Genomic DNA, 20,121 nt, shown 5'->3' with positions numbered 1-20,121 from the left:
AGCAGATAAAAAGGTGTTTTGCACCTAGAAATGAAGAAAAAGAATTTCGGGAAGCTATGGATAACACACGATGCAGTTTTGGAGTGGTGGGGGTCCAGAGCTCATGGCCAAGAAAGAATTCTTGAGATGTCTTTGGTGAAAAAGGTGATTTTATTAAAGCGCGGGGACAGGACCTGTGGGCAGAAAGAGCTGTCCCAGGACCATGAGAGAGACTTCTTATATACTTGGGAGTTGGGGGAGGTAAAGTCAGGGTGAAGTTTCCAAAGTGATTTTCATATGTTAAAGAAGACTCATGGGATCTGGGAGACCCAGCTGTCCTCAAGCTAAGATTGTTTCCCTTTAGCAAAGCATCAGCATTAAGACAGTAGGGGGTTCCTGGAGGAATGTTATACTCTGCCTGCCTCAAGTATTTGTCAAAGGGCTGCAGGTTCTAAGGAAACTTCCTTTTATCTGCCATTTCCCACATTAACATGGATGCATGGATAACCCTCAGGGACATTATGCTGAGTGAAATAAGATGGTTACAAAATGCCAAGTCATGTATGATTCTACTTCTAGGAATTCCCTAAAGTGATCAAATCCTTAGGAATGGAGAGTAGGGTGGCTGCCAGGGGTCAGGAGGAGGGGGAATGAAGGTTGTGGTTTTATGGGTATAGAGTTTTGGTTTTGCAGGATGAAAACATTCTGAAAACTGGTTGCACAACAATGTAACTACACTTAACCCTGCTGAACCATGCACCTAAAATGCTAAAGATGGTGAATTTTATGTTCTTTTATCATATTAAAAAATAAAACAGTAAAAAGAATACTGGGGGAATTCATCTCCAAGAGGTCTCTTAGCAGGTGGGAAGAGGTAGTGTGATTTAGGCCGAGAAGTTTAAGAGCACAGAGAACATGCTTTAAGACTGCGTGATGAAGCAGCAGGTGTGAGCAGCAGAGGTACGTGCATGAGCCATGGGGTCTGGACAACTCCGTGTGTCTCCTGCACCGACTTCTCTATGTCGCTTGGGCTTCATTGTGCCTGGCCAGCTTTTACAGTAGTGTCAGCTGGCAGTAAGAGAACTGGACCTAGAAGATGTGATGTCAGGATTGCTTACTATCTTTTTCTTCTTTCACTCTAGGAAAATTGAGGAGGGATCTGGAGTATAAGACCAGTGAGTATCTGGAGGGGATAATGACTGATGTTCACCCCAGAGTAAACTCTCCTTCTCCAAATTACAGTTTTCCTGTAAAGCTTCCCTTATGGATCAGCTCTTTATTTTTTTTTAAACGTTTATTTATTATTAAGAGACAGAGACAGAGCATGTGCATGGGAAGGGCAGAAAGAGGGAGACACAGAATCCAAAGCAGGCTTCAGGCTCTGAGCTGTCAGCACAGAGCCTGATGTGGGGTTTGAACTCACAAACTGCAAGATCATGACCTGAGCTGAAGTCGAACGCTTAACAGACGGAGCCACCCAGGCGCCCCTGGATCAGCTCTTTAAACAGGAACGTCTTTGTGGTAGCTAATGTACCTGAATTCTTTGTCCTGAGGTCTCAGAGTTCATCCTTCCCCAGCGTTTCTCAGCCATAAAGATCCCAGCCCCTTCCTTCTTTTCCTCCCTGGAATTCTCTCCCTGGCTTCTCCCCACCCTCTGGAAGGTATGAGCACAAAGTCTAAGATTTCTGTCCTGGTCCCTGAAGGGAGTCTCCTACCTTTGTCAGAAAGGCCTCAGAACCCACAGGGAAAATTTCCTTTGATATCTTATGATGCCATAACTTTATACCCGTGTCCCCACAGCGAGGATCGTCCTGAATTCCCAGCCAGCCAACGGCTGCCTCTCAGTGTCTCCCAATGAGAAAAGCCTGATATTCACTGGTTTGTGGATGAACAAATACCAACATGGTTGGAGATTTGACCCTGAGCCTGGAGTGCTGGTCAGTAGGGGCTTCACGTGGGGCAAAGTGTACTGGGAGGTGAGGGTGGACAGGATATGGTGGGGGGCAGAGGAGGAAGATGCAGTGTGTTACTGGGGTGGAGCCAGAGACATGTTTGGCACTAGCTACCTGGGTGGGTTAGTGGGCACCCCTGGTGGTTACAGTCCCACCGGGTACAGAAATGAGAATGAAAATGGAATATGGCTGAAATTCTGCCTGGTGGGGATGGCCAGAGAGTCGGTGGTGAGGAGAGGGTGTCTCACCTTCACCCCTGAGGAGGGGTTCTGGACCTGCAGCTCTCCTCAGCTGGGGTGTATGTAGGTACCAGTCTCGAGCCTTTCCAGATCCTGTCATGTTGTCCAAGGCAGACTGGAGTTGCTCTGGATTATCATGGTGGGAAGGTGACCTTTACCAATGCCAGGACTCAGGAGTTAATCTACAAGTTCTTCTCTTCCTTCACGGGGAGAGTTTTCCCTTTCCTGTGGCTTGACTGTATGAGAGGCAGACTCACGCTGAGGCTCTAAGACAAGGTCTCATTTGGCCTGTATTCCTCTGTGTCATTCCCAACTTCCCACTCAGCTAGACTGTCTGTCTGGGCTTCCAAACACCCTTAGATCATGGGACCAGCACGGTGGAGGCAGGAGTCCCTGATCCTTTCCACTTGGTCTCTAAAATAGGGATGACACTCATCTGCCCTCTCTGCAGAGTTAGGGTTGGAATGTCTTCAAAGCACTTATTAAAATATGTGTTCTTGTTAACGTTTTTCTTCTGTTGCCTTTGATTTGGTCCTTCATCTGCCACTGAGATAAAGGTATGAGAATGAGTGTGAGTGTCCTAGGGTTGCATTCTCTGCCCCTAAGAATAGTGGTCACAACATCCCTATCAGTTCTAAATCATAAATATTTTGATGAAATTCATGCCTGATTGACAGTTGATGTATTCTGAGGTTTGAAATATCTGGGGTCAGTATGGGCTCATTTACTTCTATGTTCTTAACCATTTTCTCAACAGAAAGTGGGGAGGGGAAACCCTGAGGTTCAGGAAGGTATGAGTTTTTGGAAGCAAGTCTTAGTTGGATTTTGAGATTGTAGAAACAGATATTAAGGTAAAATTATTAGTCTTAGCTATAAGCAGAAAACAAATCTGGCTGGTTTTAGAGGAAGGGAAATCTATTAAATGATATGGGGGGGGTGCCAAGAGGGAAGGAGACCCTGTCTACTGGCTTTCACATTCTGGAGGCAGTACCGTGTTACCAGGAAGAGCCTGGGTAAGAGACAATATGGTAGCTGCAGCCAGAGGGAGTAAGGCAGAGGGGTCATGAGAGCCTGAGGTGATTGTCATGTTGTCAGGATGTGAATGGGATGCACAGTGCTTTAGTGCAAGCTGGCAGGTAGTGGGTAGGATACAGGGAGAGCAGTGGAGGAAAAAGAAGCAATGAATATGGAGCTGGAGCTGGAGACGTGTTTAGGAGTGGCTATCTTAGTGGATTCATAGGCATTACTGATGAGTATACAGAAATGAGAATGAAGAGTTGAGGAAGAAATGGTCTCAGGGAATTAGTGGGTACTTTTTCATGTAATTAACTCCTACACCATAATCTGGCAGAAGTGCACCAGATTGCCAGGTATAGAGTACCTGCCTTTGCCCCAGCAACAAGGGATATTGGGCAAGCATTTTCAGCTTCTGCAGTAGGAGGTGGTCTCATTGGGACTCATGGAGGTTAGCATTCTCAAGACATGGGAGCAGAGGCTGGTTGCCTAAGTGACAACTTAAACTTCCAGGTTTGGGAGATGTGAGGAAATCTGCTATGATAGTTCAGCTGTGTAAGAACATTGTGTTGAAAAATATGACCAAACAACACAAGATTCCTATATTCTGCATCTGTATCTACAAGCAGAATTCTGTATTCTGCATCTGTATCCGTATGTACAAGCAGGTGCAGACAGACTACCAACAGTGTACACGGAAGTTCTTCATATGGAAGAGACAAACCAATTTCTTCTGTATGAGGAGTGGCCAAGGGTTATAACCAGTATACTCTATCCTGTGTTCCTAATTTGTGTTTAACAATGTACAGGATCCAAGAGAACAGATTTTATGAGTTAAGGATATAGAGAATGTTCCATTGGTTAGAAATAAATGCAAACCAAAATATGAGTAAGTAATTACTAAAGAACAAGTTCAGAAAGTTAGCAAGACAGTGGAGAAACTGTTCCTATTCTTTTTTTCTTATTTTATCTTATTAAAATTAAAGTATACTTTAATATACAGTTTTATATTAGGTTTAGGTATACAAGATAATGATTCAACAATTCTATCCATTTCTCAGTGCTCATCATAAGTGCAGTCCCTGCCCATCACCACACAATATTATCACAATATTATCGACTATATCCCCTATGCTGCACTTTTCATTGCCATGACTTATTAATTTTATAACTGGAACTTTGCATCTCTTAATCCTCTTTATCTATACCCTCCTCCTCCCCCTCCCTTCTGGCAACCACCAGTTTGTTCAATATATTTAAGAGTCTGGGCTTTTTTTTTTTTTGTCCCTTTTTTTTGTTTGTTCATTTGTTTTGTTCCTTAAATTCGACATAGGAGTGAAATCATATGGTATGTCTTTCTCTGATTTATTTCACTTAACACTAAATCCTCTATGTCCATCCACATTGTTGCAAATAGCAAGATTTCATTCTTTTTCATATATATATATATACACCATTCTTCTTTATCCATCCATCAGTCAATGGACATCTGGGCTTTTTTCATAGTTTGGCTATTGTTGATAGTACTGGTATAAACATAGGGGTGCATGTATCTTTTCAAATTAGTGTTTGTTTTTTATGGGAAAATACCTTGTAGTGGAATTACTGGATCATAGGGTAGTTCTATTTTTAACTTTTTGAGGAACCTTCCTACTGTTTTCCAGAGTGGCTGCACCAGTTTGCATTCCCACCAACAGTGTGTGAGTGTCCCTTTTTCTCTACATCCTCACCAACACCTGTTGCTTCTGTGTTTTTGATTTTTGCCATTCTGAAAGATACATAGTGATATCCCATTGTGGTTTCAATTTGCATTTCCCAGATGATCAGTAACGTTGAGCATCTTTTTATGTGTCTGTTGGCCATTTGTATGTCTTCTTTGGAAAATGTCGATTCAGGTCCTTTGCCCACTTTAATTGGATTATTTGGGTTTCGTGTGTGTGTGTGTGTGTGTGTGTGAGGAGTGGTGTAAATTCTTAACATATTTCAGATATTAACCTCTCATTGGACACATCATGTGCAAATATTTCCTCCCATTCCGTTGGTTGCCTTTTTGTTTTGTTGACTGTTTCCTTCGCTGTGCAGAAGCTTTTATTTTGATGAGATCCCAGTAGTTTATTTTGCTTTTGTTTCCCTTGCTTCCGGAGACATGTCTAGAAAAGCATTGTTATGGCCTATGTCAGAAAAATTACTGCTTCTTCTAGGAATTGTATGGTTTCAGGTCTCATATTTGGGTCTTTAACCCATTTGTGGTTTATTTTTGTGTATGGTGTGAGACAGTGGTCCAGTTTCATTCTTTTGCACATAACTTTTCATGTCTAGTTTTCCCAACACCATTTGTTGAAGAGACCTTTTTCCACATTATATCCTTGCCTACTTTTGTCATAGATTAATTGGCCAGGAAACTGTGGGTTTATTTCTGGACTCTCTATTTTGTTCCATTGATCTATATGTCTATTTTTGTGCTCAAACTGCTTCTCTTTAGAATAATTTTTAAATTCAAAGGGTAATGTTAATGAGATATTTATTAGACAGATAAATAGAAAACAAACACTAGCAGGAAAAATGAAGCCTAGTCCCCTGAGGGACTCCCAGCGTGGTCTTCTGCAGATGCACTGCAGCTCCCCCAAAACCCATGGACTGGGTGGAAGGCAGGGCCATCACAGGCACCCCACTCAATTATAGTTACTGTGCAACCTGGCTGCTAGGGAAACCTTTGTAGCCAGAGCCCCAGCTTAGACTGGCCTCTTTGGGCTGGGCCACTGCTGTGGGGGCAGTATTCACAGTTGACCACTTCTCTTTGTCCCCCCCCCCCTAAAAAAAACTGAGTAGGAGTGGGCACTGTCAGGCTATTGGCCTGTACATGGAGGGGCCCCAGCCCTGGGAGACAACACTGGGAATGACAGGTGGAACCACAGTGCCATGGGGACTGCGAGGAAACGGGAGTGTCTACGACTCAATGGGGAGAATTGTGGTACCTACCTGTGTGTGTCAAGTGAATTTTCATTCAAAACAGCACTTCCCAACCTCTTCCTTCTTTTCCATAAAATAAAATTCCTCTCCTTTGTTTGTTGGATTTGCTAACAGTTTCATCGTAGCTCGCTTGTCCTGAGTTGCCGTTCTCTGTTATTCCCAAATAAACCCATTTTTTGCTGGTAAAACAACTAACTTTTATTTTTAAGGTTAGCATTATTCTGTTAAAGCAGGGTTTTGTTTGTTTGTTTTGATTTTTGGTTGAAAAAATGTTACAAGAGCTGTAAGTAAAATAACTCCTGTCCTTCAGTGTCTTCCTGGAAAATTCATTTTCATTCAGAATACCAAGAAGTGAATCCAGCCCACATCTCCTCCTCTTCCTGACCCATGTCCCATGCAGGTCTGCTTCACACAAAGTTGTACCTGAAATCAGGGTGATGGCAGGTGAAACGTAAGAATGTATTCATTGCAGTTGGTTCAAAGTGGGGCTTTGTGGTCCTTCCGAAGGATGCACAGTGACGCCGGCCTGTCTGGGGGCCCGCATGCCACTGCAAGCTCCAGCCCCCCTGAACCCCTGGCGGAGAGTCACAGCTGGTCGCGTCCAGCACCGTGACACCTGCAGGCACCGTGACACTCTGCAGAGGTGATCCCTGCCTACATCTTCCTGCCCCGGAGAGACTTCCTATTCTAAACCAGAGGTGCACCTGTGACCACCTGGGACCCAGCCGGCTCAAGGCTGCTTTGTTACACCTTATGCTCTGAGCCACTTAGACATTCCAGGACAGTGCTGTGCGGGTACTTTCAGATGGAAGCATTGTATCCGACACTGTCACAAATCTTTCTCCTCCACCTGCATTCGACCATTACCCACAAGAGGAGAAAACAATACTTCCTTTTGTTGTCACAACTCTGTCAAAACCCTAAAGAAGTTTCCTTGCCCGTAAAGGAACTTGCCCACAACTGCTACACAGCCCAGTCAGACCATCACTCAGTGGGAAAGCGCTTTGCACAACCAGCAAAAGCCGCCGAGGAACAAAATCACGTCAAAACAAATGCCATTCCTCCCGGATTCCTGCAGCCACGCCGGAAAAGAGAACAAGGTATTGACCGTCCCGTGAGCTGAGACTGCGCCGCGTGCTCTCGCACTGGCAGGTGCAGGTGGTAGGTGGGCAGGTGAAGGTGCCAGGTGGGCACCAGGGGGCAGGTACCAGGTGGCAAGGAGACAGGTGCAGGGGCAGGTGCTTGGTGGGCGCCAGGGGGCAGGTGGCAATGAGGCAGGTGGCAGGGGAATGGAGCTCGGGTGTAGCAGCTTTTAGGGCCTCCTGGGCCCATGCCGCGCCACCTGGGACACTCTGTCCGTGCCCGTCACCCGCCCCCAGCCTTCCTGCCACCCCGGGACAGACCGCCCATGCCCACCTGTCGTTTTTTCTGTCAATCCTCAGCCTTCATTGCACAAAAAGGCTCCTCCCCTCAATCTGGGGCCCTGTCCTGCATTTTCTGCCCTTTCTGTTGACCCATGGCTGTTCCCGCTGTCACTCGGTCCTCTCCGTCAGTACTAGACCCTCTCCATCCATAGTCGGCCCTCCCCGCCAGCACTCGGCCTGCTCTGTCAGTACTCGGCACTGCACACCTCCTTCAGCATCTCCAACGCTTGCTTCTTCCCGCCTTTCTGTGCTCTTGGCCTCGATCCCACGATCTCCCCAACACTTGGGGCCTGTGGGATCCCCGGCATGTGCCATGCGAAGTCTGTGCCTCAGGAAGCCCCAGCAGAGGCTCGGGGTCAGGGTCAGGGGCTAGCGGTCAGGGTCAGGATCAGGGTTGGAGGCCCAGGGTGAGGGTTAGTGTTAGAGGTGACCTGCCAGTGATCACACAGGACCGTTGTCCGCTGCCCTGGGCTGTCACAGCAGACAGGGATAGTCCACGCACTCGGGCGCATCTATGCAGGCTCGAGTGCCGCCTCCTGGCAGTGGCGGGGACCCCCGTCCAGACCCCCAGCGTGGACAGGCCGGTGTCCGGAGTCCAGGATTCTCCGGCCCGCCTGTGTCCTTACAAGGCCACGGCTGAGCTCCTGTGCCTGGGGGTGCACCAGGTCCGTGGGCCGTGTAGACGACTGAGTCTTGGGCAGTTGGGACGACACGTCCTCGCTCACAGCCCAGCCTGACCCTCCAACTGCCGCGCGTGGCCCCGACCCTCCCATAGCCCAGGCCCTGCGGTCCTTTCCCTCCAGCTGAGACACACCTCCGACATTTGTGCAGAATCAGAGACGCGGAAGGGAGCCCTGTTCCTCCCCGAGGCTGCTGGGGCTGGGGAACCGTGTGCACTGTGTGCAGGGTCCCTGGACAGGTGGCCTCTAGACAGACACGGTGGACTCTCTGAATGCACAGTGTTCCGCAGGGGATTCACTGGTTTTCTGTTTGCTCCGTTTGCTTATTGCCTGGTTAGACTGGGATCATGGGTCTTGAGGGAGCAGCTCAGAGAAGCTTATCCCTACTCATGTTGCTGTTGTTACCTGGCTGAGGAAGTAGTGGTCAGGTTCCACACTGTGAAGTGATTTCCTGTCGTGTGTATACTTTGTGTCTTCTTTAGGAGGAGGCCACTATGTGGGGTTCACACCTCAGGAGCAGGGAATTAGCTCCATGTCCCTAGTGGATGGCTGAGTGACTACATCAATTATTTAGAAACCATGTGCATACATTGCTAGTCATTGAACAAAAACTCTCTGGAAGCATTTCTTTTTTACCAGTGTGAACACATGGATAATTACCACAGGCTTCTGGATATACCCCCGCACCACAGTTTTCGGTTGCTCAGATTATTCCCGCTTTTGCTATTGATAACTCTCCCCTTGGCTTCTGTTTTCCTTTGCCATATTACATCTCTGTGTTTTTATTTTTTGTGGGTTTTTTATTGGGACGCTCTTACTTTCTGATATTTCAAGATCATACTTGCTCTTCTATTTACTCACTCAGTCCTAGCATTTGTGCGTTCTTTAAAGAGCTCTGTTTAAAACTTACATGTGGGGGGAACCTGGGTGGCTCAGTCAGTTAAGCATTTGACTCTTGATTTGGGCTTAGGTCATGATCTCATGGTTCGTAAGCTTGAACCTGGAGTGTGGCTCCACGCCAACACTGGGGAGCATGCTTGGGATTCTCTCCCTCTCTCTCTGCCCCCTCCCCCTGCTCTCTCTCTTCCTCTCAAAATAAATAAATAAACTTTAAAAGAAACTGTACATGTTGTAGCTAAATTTGCTCAGCAGACAATGGAAGAAGGGGCGCCTGGGTGGCTCAGTCGGTTGAGCATCCTACTTCCACTCAGGTCATGATACCACACTCCATGAGTTCAAGCCCCGCATCGGGCTCTGTGCTGACAGCTCAGAGCCTGGAGCCTACTTTGGATTCTCTTTCTCCCTCTTTTTCTGCCCTCCCCCTGCTCATGCTCTGTCTCTGCCTCAAAAATAAATTTAAAAAATTTAAAAAAATTTAAAAAGACAATGGAAGGAAATCTATGCATTTATTACAACCCACATATACACACCTCATTTTCTGTGGAGCTATCTGTATCCATGTTAAGCTAAAGGTAAGTTTGTACTGGAGAGGCCAAGGACAGGCTGCCTCCAAATGTGTCACTTTGGCGTATTGAGTATTTTAAATAAAAGTTACTTAAGAAACAACCAGTGCAAGAACATTCAAACCATGTCCTCCAGAAAGTGGAAAACAATCTCCCATAGGAGAAAAAAAATCCTCCTTATGCTAAGAAGTAAAAAGATATCTTTATCACCAGAGATAAGGACCATAACGTTGAGAAAACTGTAAAAACAAGTCTTATTACTTTTTTTTTTATTTTTTTAACGTTTATTTATTTTTGAGACAGAGAGAGACAGAGCATGAACAGGGGAGGGGCAGAGAGAGAGGGAGACACAGAATCTGAAACAGGCTCCAGGCTCTGAGCTGTCAGCACAGAGCCCGACGCGGGGCTTGAACTCACGGACCGTGAGATCATGACCTGAGCCGAAGTCTGACGCTTAACCGACCAAGCCACCCAGGCGCCCCTACTTTTTTACTAATCTACTACCTCAGCCCAATTTCTGCTTAGAATACCTTACTAATTAAAGCTCCCAAACACCGATTTTCCTTATTCTTTAAATTCCTCACAAATTTATTGTCTCTTTGTCTAAAATGTATAAAACCTTCCCACCTTGGTCATTCTTTAGGTCCAATTTCATTATTGGGCCTCTGTGTGCATGTATTAAAACTCTGGGTTTTTCCTCCTCTTAATGCATCTCATGTAGATGGAATTCTTAGTCCAGCTCTAAGGCCTTGAGGGAAGAAGAGTCCTCCCTCTCCAGCAGCACCATTGTCTCCAAACTGATCTGTTGCCACAGGGATATTGAAATCATCTCCATTTGACCACCTATTACTTCCCACTCCATCAGTGGTAAACCTGTGTTACAAAAAGAAAACTCATCTGAGTGAATTCAAAGATAAAACTGACTATTCAATGAGGTATGACTCTGGAAGCATCCTACCTAGCAAATAGAAAGCAGCTCCAATTGGGCTATAGAAAATTAAAGGTTTTTAAAAGCAGAGAGGGAATGCAATAAGGAAATTATTAGCAATGAATGCATTGTTTTAGGTAGGGTCTCATCCTAAAGGAAACAAAATGGGTCAATCAGTAAATTTCCTAGTGAGTACCTTTCAAGTCTGTGGTTTTAACACCTGGCTCACATCATCTGCCATTTATTTATTTCATTGCTGTATTCCACATAAGAAATACAGTGGTTCCAGAGCCGTTAGCTAGTATCCCCACAGGAAATAACTTTATAAAATTGAATCTATGGTTTACATATAGTACAATTTTCCTTCAGTCTATAGGTTTCATTCATTTCCAAAGTCATCTAGGTCAGTATCTTTTGCCCTACCACATTCATTGAGGTGGGTTTTTTTCATACGTTTCTGGTACTGTTAGATTATTTTTCACAATTTCTACTTCATTCATCAACACTCCCACATCCTAAATAACCTAATTTTAATAGATTGTGATTCAATCTTTGGACTGTAAATGTTTGTGTTTTTAAAAACGCAGACTGGTAGATATCCATCACTGTAGTATCCTATGGAATATTTCAACCCCTCATGATCTGTTTATCATCTTTGTTGTTTTGCCCTTTCCAGAATGTCCTATAAATAGGGTCGTGCCTTGTGTACCCTTTTCAGACTATAGATTCTTTCAACTAAGAATATATATGTAAGATTAACCCATGCCTTTTATATGCACTCATGGTTCATTTCTGTTGATGAAATGTGTTAAATTGTATGTGTAGGGGAGGAAAAATAATTTTCTGTTTCTTTCTGTGTTCTTGGTGGATATGCCTTTTATGAAGAAAACTACAGGGCCAAACTGGGTCACCTATGCAGAATCAGGAAACCAAGACTTAATACCTACTCTGTGTTTTCAATTCCCCAGGAATGCAACCTGTAACCAGGCAACGTTGTGTTTCCTGGTCTATAGTTGGCAATTTACGGATAGACCTCATCCACTCCTGTTGGGAGAGCAACCTTACCTAAACACTGCATTCCTTGTCAATAAGTTCCTTTCTTTCTTCCTTGTTTCCTCCCTCTTTCCTTCTCCCTCCTTCCCTTCCTTCTTTCATTCTGCTCTCCCTCCTTTCCTCCCTCCCTCCTTTCCTCCCTCCCTTCCTTCCTTCCTTCCTTCCTTCCTTCCTTCCTTCCTACCTTCTTTCCCTTCTTCTTTTTCTTCTCCTTGTTATTATTTATTTATTTATTAATTATTATTCCTTCTCTTGGCCTGTAAAGAAGCTTTCTTTTGTTTAGGTCAGTAGAGCTCTCTTGTATGTGTTACATGGGATGCTGCACGATTCATGAATCATTTAATAAAACCAGTTAGGTCTTTAAGTTTACTCATTTGGAATTTCTTTTGTTAACAACCCGCCCCCCATCCCACCCCCATAATAAAGGACAAATGGAGAAGGAAAAGCAGAAGTTTAATAATGTGGGTTTTTCTTGCATACATGGTAGAGAGCCAGGAAAACTGAGTAATACCCCGAAATGGCTAAAGCCACCACCTTACAGGCCATTACCTGGTAAAGACAAAACATGTTTGGGGAGGGGAGTGAGTTAAGGGAGGTTATCAGGCAAGCAAAGTAAACCAGGTATGGTTATAATGTCCCTTCTCCATTGATAAGAGTTTCTGAAAATTCAGAGTCATCCCCCTCTTCCTAGCACAAATGGAAATGTTCCTTGTAAATGTAAATGTTCCTCTCCAAAGGGCAACTTCTTGGTTTTCAGAGGTTTTCTTGTGTCTGCTGTTCCTTAAAATTAATCAAGTCTGCTAACCTTAAAAATAAAACTGCCAGTTATTTTACCAGTAAAAGATAGGTTTATTCAGACATAGCAGAGAAGTGCCATACCACATGAACAAGACACTGCAAAACCATAGGCAAGTGCTGAGAACAAAGTAGAGGAGGGTCTTTTATAGTGGCTTCTCATTGGATGAGCTATGACTGTCTCTCATTGGCTGGGCTGTGACTCTCTCATTGGCTGCATTACAACTATCTCTCATTGGCTGGGCTGTAAATGTCTTTTATTGGCTGAGCTGTGACTGTCTCATTGACTGGGATGTGACTGTCTCTCATTGGCTGGGTTGTGACTGTCTCCTGGATTTTAATGTGTGTGTGTGTGTGTGTGTGTGTGTGTAACATAATATCCTTTCATTGCTAGTGCCTGTGTTTTTCCAGTGTTATTTACTGAAGACATTGTCCTTTCACTACTAGATTCTGGTTTCAAAGTTCTTCCCAACTTTGCAAAGTAATTGACCACATGTGGGTGTTTTGTTTTGTTTTGTTTTGTTTTTTTCGTTTGGCTATAGTGATGCTTGTGCCAGTTTTTGTTTCAATACAAGACATTTGTTTACTACAGCTTCCAGATATGGTTTGAAGTCAGGAAGGTGATGTCTCCAGCTTTGTTCTTTCTCAAGATGGATTTGGCTATTCAGGGTCCTTTGTGATTTCATTCATACACATATCAGGATTGTTTGTTCTAGTTTTGTGAAAAATGCTTTTGGGATTTTGGTCATGATTGCACTGAATCTATAGATTACTTTAAGTGCAATAGAAAGTTTTACAATATTAATCCATGAGGATTACACTTTACAATCCGTGAGGATGGAGTATTTTTCCATTTGTTGGTCTTTTCTTCGGTTTCTTTATCAATGTCCTATAATTTTGATGTTACAGGATTTTCACATTGCTTCAAAACTTTTTTTCCGAGATATTTTATCATTTTTGATGAAATTGTTAACAATATTTTCAAATTGTGTGTGTGTGTGTGTGTGTGTGTGTGTGTGTGTGTGTGGTAGTTCATTATGAATATGTTGGGAGCAAGAATATCCTGTTTCCTTGAGGTCCTATTTGCCAGACTAAGAATCATATTGACATTGGACAGATTAATAGGAGAAAGTCAAATTTAATTTTAAATGTATGGGGAATCCACACAGACATGGAAATTCCAAAGATAGTCAAGCAAAATGAAGCATATATGTCATTCTAAACTAATGAGAAGGAGACAGGAGTCTGGTACTACAAAGATAATGTAACAGCCCTCCAACCGGTCTTAAGGGTTAATTTGCTTCAAGCTAACACACCCCTTACTTGCTGACCCAAGGCCCTTCATTGTAACAGAACTAATTTACTCTCTGAGATTTGCAGACCACTGGCCTTGAGGAAAGACCAGAATGTTCCCAGGCCAAGGAGTCCAGCAAGCATGTCTGAGTCCACCTCTGCTTTCTGATTAGCCTAGCAATTTTTTTTAGCAAAATGTTTTTCTTTTTCTGGTCACACAAATGATTTTACTAATCTTCCTTTGGGTTTCTATAGACCTTGTCCTCCTTTGCAGAAAGAACAGAGTCCTCCTACATATTATGAAACATGAACCGAACTCCCTCACATATCCCAGCACTGAGATAACATCAGCGGCTGGCACCATGGGGTCTGCGCATAATCAAGAAATGTTGCAGGCCCCTTTACTTCCTTTGCCGATTACCCCCTAAGTCCCCTTAAAAACCCCTGGGCCAGGCAGAAACCTGGGAGTTGGCTTTTGGGCAAGAGTCTGCCTTCTCCTCAGTTTGCTGGGCTCCTGAATAAAGGTGAAATTCCTTTCCAATCAAAGCTTGTCTCTTGAGTATTGGTCTTCTCTAAAAAAAAAAAAAAAAGTAATCAGAGGCACCTGGGTGGCTCAGTTGGTTAAGCGGCCAACTTTGGCTCAGTTCATGATCTCACGGTCCGTGCGTATGAGCCCCATGTTGGGCTCTGTGCTGATAGCTTGGAACCTGGACTCTGCTTCGGATTCTGTATCTCTCTCATTTAAATAAATATTAAAATTTTTTTAATACTAATTATTTCTTTATTTTTGAGAAAGAGAGCATGAGCAAGAGAGAGGGAGAGAGAGAATATTAAGCAGGATCCACACTCAGTGCAGAACCCAAAATGGGCTTGAACTCACGAACTGTTAAATCATGACTTGAGCTGAAATCAAGAGTCAGATGCTAAACCGTCTGAGCCACCCAGGCGCCCAAGTATTGGTATTTCAAGCAATGTGACTGGCAGCCAGTAAGCAATACAATTCACAGGAAGATGAAAAGGAGTAAATGTCTGTCTGGTAAACAAATGTTTTTATGGCCACTCAGAAATTATGGGACACAGAGGGCCTTTATCAAACAGGTCTTCGCAGGCTCCTCCCTGCCCACCTTGCCTAGTTCATACCATAGTGTAATTATCCATAGTGACAGCTCTCTTCCTAGAGCAGGTTCTCTACCAAAATTCTTTTTAGGCAGTTGAGGGGGAGGTAAAGAGGTTTTCTAGAACTTGCTGGGATTCAATTGCTTTTTAACTCAAAGTAAACTTGATGCCAAAGTGGCCCATCTTGGGGCAGCCTGCCCTTGGCTCGTTGGGTTAGGGTTAGGGTTTAGGGTTAGGGTTAGGGTTTGGTCCCAGGAGGCTCCAGGAGCTGAATCCCCAGTGGTGCAGTGGTCTCCCCGGACGGATGAGTGGAGGTCCCATGGGAGGCTGCCGGTCAGGCTTAGCCTTTGGGTTCTATGGCCAGGCTCCGGTGTGGGCCACTCTTCGGCTGGGCCTAAGGGACCCCCTTGTGCACATTCAATTGGGTTTTGGAAATGACATGTGTATGTTCCACGTTCCATGCAGATGACGGTGCACTGCTAGTGGGCCCCATGTGCATGGTGTTTTCAGAGTTAAGGAATGGGTCGTCATCGGGAGACAGCCTTATCTAGGGTTAGGGTTTGGTGCAGGGACGTTGCAAGGGCCGAAGTGACACCAGTCTCATGAATTCCATGGAGGGCTGAAGTGAGGGCCCTTGCGCAGGTGTGGGTCTGGTGTAGGGTTAGTGTGAGAGATAAGGTTACAGTTAGGTTGAGGGTTCTGGTTAGGGTTAGGGTTTGGTCCCAGGAGGCTCCAGGCACAAATACCTAGTGGTACAGTGGTCTCCCTGCATGGATGATTGGAGGTCGCATGGGAGGCGACCCGGCAGGCTTAGCCATTGGGTTCCAGGGCTAGCCTCCAGGGTGGGCCACTCTTCGGCTTGGCCTCAGGAACCCCGCGTGAGCATCCAATTGGGCTTGGGAAATGACATGGTGATGTTCCAGGTTCCCTGTAGAGTTGTCATGCACTGCTACTGGGCCCCAGGTGCCTGCTGTTTTCAGAGTTAAGGAATGGGTCCTCATCGGGAGACAGCCTGAGCTAGGGTTAGGTTTCTGGCAAAGGTCGCCGCCAGGACCAAAGCGACTCCAGTCCCTTGATTTCCCTCGAGGCCTGAAGTGTGGATCTATGTGCGGGTGCGGGTCAAATGAAGGGTTAGGGTTAGAGATAGGGTTACGGATAGGTGGAGGGTTATGTTTAGGGTTACGGTTAGGGTTAGGTCCTAGGAGGCTCCAGGTGCTGAACCCAGAGCAATGCAGTTGTGTCCCTGAAGGCCTGAGTGGAGTACTCAAGGGAGGGTGCTGTTCTGCATTAGTCTTTGGGTTCCAAGGCCAGACAACGGTATGGGCCACTCTTCAGGTAGGCCTCAGGAATTCACTCATGCAGCTGCAGCCGGGCTTTGGAAATGGCATGGTGATGGTCCATGTTCTAGGCTGAGTGATCTTGCACCGCTTATGGACCCTATGTGCGTGGTGTTGTCAGACTTTGGAATTGGGTCCCCATGGGGACAGAGCCTTAGCTACGGTTAGGGTTTGGTCCAGGGAAGTTGCCAGGGATGTAGCGACACCAGTCTCGTGAATTCCATGGAGGGCTGAATTGAGGGCCCTTGTGCAGGTGTGGGTCTTGTGTAGGGTTAGTATGGGAGATAGGGTTAGGTTAGATAGGGTTACTATGGGAGATAGGGTTGAGTGTTATGGTTATGGTTAGGGTTAGGGTTTGGTCTCAGGAGGCTCTACTTGCTGAATCCCCATTGATGCAGTGGTCTCCCCGAAATAATGAAGGTGTTCGCATGGGAGGCTGCCAGTCAGGCTTAGCCTTTGGGTTCCTGGGCCAGCCTCTTGTGTGGGCCAATCTTCGGCTGGGCCTCAGGAACTTCCTCGTGCACATCCAATTGGGCTTTGGAAATGCCATGGTGAGGTCTATGTTCCCTGCAGAGTTGTCACGACCGCTACAAGGCCCCATGTGCATTGTGTTTTCAGAGTTAAGTAATTGGTCCTTTTCAGGAGACAGCCCTAGCTAGGGTTAGGTTTCAGTCCAGGGACGTGGCCTGGGCCGAAGTGACACCAGCATTGTGAATCCATGGCGGGCTGAAGTGCGGGCCCTTGCGTGGGTGTGTGTCTGGTGTAGGGTTAGGGTTAGGGATAGGTTTAAGGTTAGGTTGAGGTTTATGTTAGGTTTACGGTTAGGGTTAGGTCCCAGCAGGTTCCAGGCACTGAAACCACAGCAGTGTAGTTGTCTCCCTGAAGGGTTGAATAGAGTGTACAAAGGAGGGTGCTGCTCAGGATTAATCTATGGGTTCCAAGGCCAGACAGCTGTATGAGTCATACTTCGGGTAGGACTCAGGAATCCTCTCATGCAGCTGCAGCCAGGTTTTGGAAATGACATGATGATCTTCCACGTTCCATGTTGAGGGATCCTTCACCGCTTCTGGACCCCATGTGCATGGTGTTGCCAGAGTTTGGAATTGGGTCCCCATGGGGAGAGAGCCTTAGCTAGGGTTAGGGTTGGTGCAGGGACGATGCCAGGGTCGAAGTGAAACCAGTCTCGTGAATTCCATGAAGAGTTGAAGTGAGGGCCCTTGAGTGGGTGTGGGTCTGATGTATGGTTATTGTGAAAGATAGGGTTAGGTTAGTTTGAGGGTTAGGGTTAGGGTTCTGGTTAGGGTTGGTTTGGTCCAAGGGCACTCCAGGTGTTGAATATCTCGTGGTGTAGTGGTGTCCCCAGATGGATGAGTGCAGTTTCATGGGAGGTTGCTCGTAATGGGTAGCCTTTGGGTTCCAGAGCCAGCCTCTGGTATGGACCACTTGTTAGCTGGGTCAGGACAACCCTCGTGCACAATCAATTGGGCTTTGGAAATGACATGATCATCCTATATATTCCCTGTAGAATTCGGCACTGAAGATTTCATGCACTGCTGCTGGGCCCCACCTGCATGGCGTTATCATAGTTAAGGAATGGGTATTTATCCAGAGACAGCCTTATGGTTAGGGTTAGGCCTAGGGCCTCGCCAGGGCTTAAGTGACTCCAGTCTTGTGATCACCCTTGGGGCTCAAGTGAGGATCCATACATGGGTGTGAGTCAAGGGTAGGATTATAGTTCGACATACTCTTGGTGTTAGATTGAGCGTTATGTTTAGGGTTACTGATAGGGATAGGCTCAGGTCCCAGGAAGCTCCAGGCACTGAACCAATAGCAGTGCAGTTGTCTCCCTGAAGGGCTAAGTGGAATGCACATCGGAGGGTGCTGGTCAGGATTAGTCTTTGGGTTCCAAGGCAAGACAAATATATGGGCTGCTCTTCGGCTAGGCTTCAGGAATCCTCTTGGGCAGCTGCAGCCGCAGTTTGGAAATGACATGGTGATGTTCCATGTTCCATGCTGAGTATTCCTGCACCACTTCTGGACTCCATTCGCGTGGTCTTGTCAGACTTTGGAATTGGGTCTCCATGGGGAGAGAGCCTTAGCTAGGGATAGGGTTCAGTCCTGGGACATCGGCAGGGCTGAAGCGACACCAATCTCGTGAATTCTGTGGAGGGCTGAAGGGAGGGCACATGCATGGGTGCAGGTCTGGTGTAGAGTCAGTTTGAGAGATAGGGTTAGGTTTAGGTTGAGGGTTAGGGTTAGGTTTCTGGTTAAGGCTTGGCTTAGGTCCCAGGAGATTCCAGGCGCTGAACCCACAGCAAGCCAGTTGTTTCCCTGAATAGCTGAGTGGAGTGCACAACAGAGGCTAGCTGTCAGGATTAGTCTTTGGGTTCCAAGGCCAGACAATGGTATGGGCCAATCTTTGGGTAGACTTCAGGAATCCTCTCCTGCAGGTGCAGCCATAGTTTGGAAATGACATGGTGATGTTCCAGGTTCTATGCCGAGTGATCCTGAACCGCTTCTGGACCCCATTTGCCTGGTGTTGTTAGACTTTGGTATTGGGTCCCCATGGGGAGAGAGACTTAGCTAGGGTTAGTGTTAGGTGCAGGGACATCACCAGGGCTGAAGCGACTCCAGTCTCGTGATCTCCCTCGAGCGCTGACGTGAGGGCGCACACGAGGGTGTGGGTCAAGTGTAGGGTTAGGTTTAGGTTGAGGGTTATGGTTAGTGTCACGGTTCAGCTTAGGCTTAGGTCCCTGGAGGCTCCAGGCACCGAATCAGAGCAGTGCAGTCGTCTCCCCAAAGGGCTGAGTGGAGTGCACAAGAGAGGGTGCCAGTCAGCATTACTCTTTGGATTCCAAGCCAGAAAACTGTATGGGCCCCTCTTCAGGTAGCCTCAGGAATCATCTCGGCCAGCTGCAGCTGTGATTTCGTAATGACATGGTGATGTCCCTTGTTCCATGCCGAGTATTCCTGCACCAATTCTTGACCCCATGTGCGTGCTATTGTCAGACTTTGGAATTGGGTGCCCATGGAGAGAGAGCCTTACTAGGGTTAGGGTTCAGTCCAGAGACATCACCAGGGCTGAAGCGACACGATTCTCCTGAATTCCTTGGAGGCCTGAAGTGAGAGCACATTCACGGGTCCGGGTCTGGTGTAGAGTTAGTGTGAGAGATAGGGTTAGGTTTAGGTTGAGGTTTAGGGTTAGGGTTAGGTCCCAGGAGGCTCCAGGTGCTGAACCCACAGCAGTGCAGTTGTCTCCCCGAAGGGCTGAGTGGAGTGCACAATGGAGGCTGCCGGACAGTTTTAGTCTTTGGGTTCCAAGGCCAGACAACTGTATGGGACACTCTTCAGGTAGGCCTCAGGAATCCTCTCATGCAGTGGCAGCTGGGCTTGGAAATCACATGATGATGTGCCATGTTCCCCTCGGAGTGATCCAGCACCGCTTCTCTAACCAATTTGCATGTAGTTGTTAGACTTTGGAACTAGGTTCCCATGAGGAGGGAGCATTAGCTAGGGTTAGGTTTTGGTGCTGGGATGCCGCCAGGGCCGAAGCGACTCCAGTCTCGTGATCTCCCTCGAGGGCTGAAGTGAGGGCCCATGCTAGGGTGCAGGTCAAGTGTAGGGTTGGGGTTAGAGATAAGGTTAGGTTATGTTTGAGGGTTATGGTTAGGGTTGCGATTAGGTTTAGGGTTATGTCCAGGAGACTCCAGGCACTGAACCCAAAGCCGTGCAGTTGTCTCCCAAAGGGCGGAGTGGAGTGCAGAAGGCATGGTGCTGGTCAGCATTAGTTTTTGGTTCCAAGGTCAGACAACTGTATGGGCCACTCTTTGGGTAGGCCTCAGGAATCCAGGCAAGTAGCTGCAGCCTCGTTTTGAAAT

Source organism: Prionailurus bengalensis, chromosome B2, assembly GCF_016509475.1.
Source record: "Prionailurus bengalensis isolate Pbe53 chromosome B2, Fcat_Pben_1.1_paternal_pri, whole genome shotgun sequence".
In the NCBI taxonomy this organism is placed as follows: domain Eukaryota; kingdom Metazoa; phylum Chordata; class Mammalia; order Carnivora; family Felidae; genus Prionailurus; species Prionailurus bengalensis.
Note: the sequence above shows the minus strand (reverse complement) of the source record.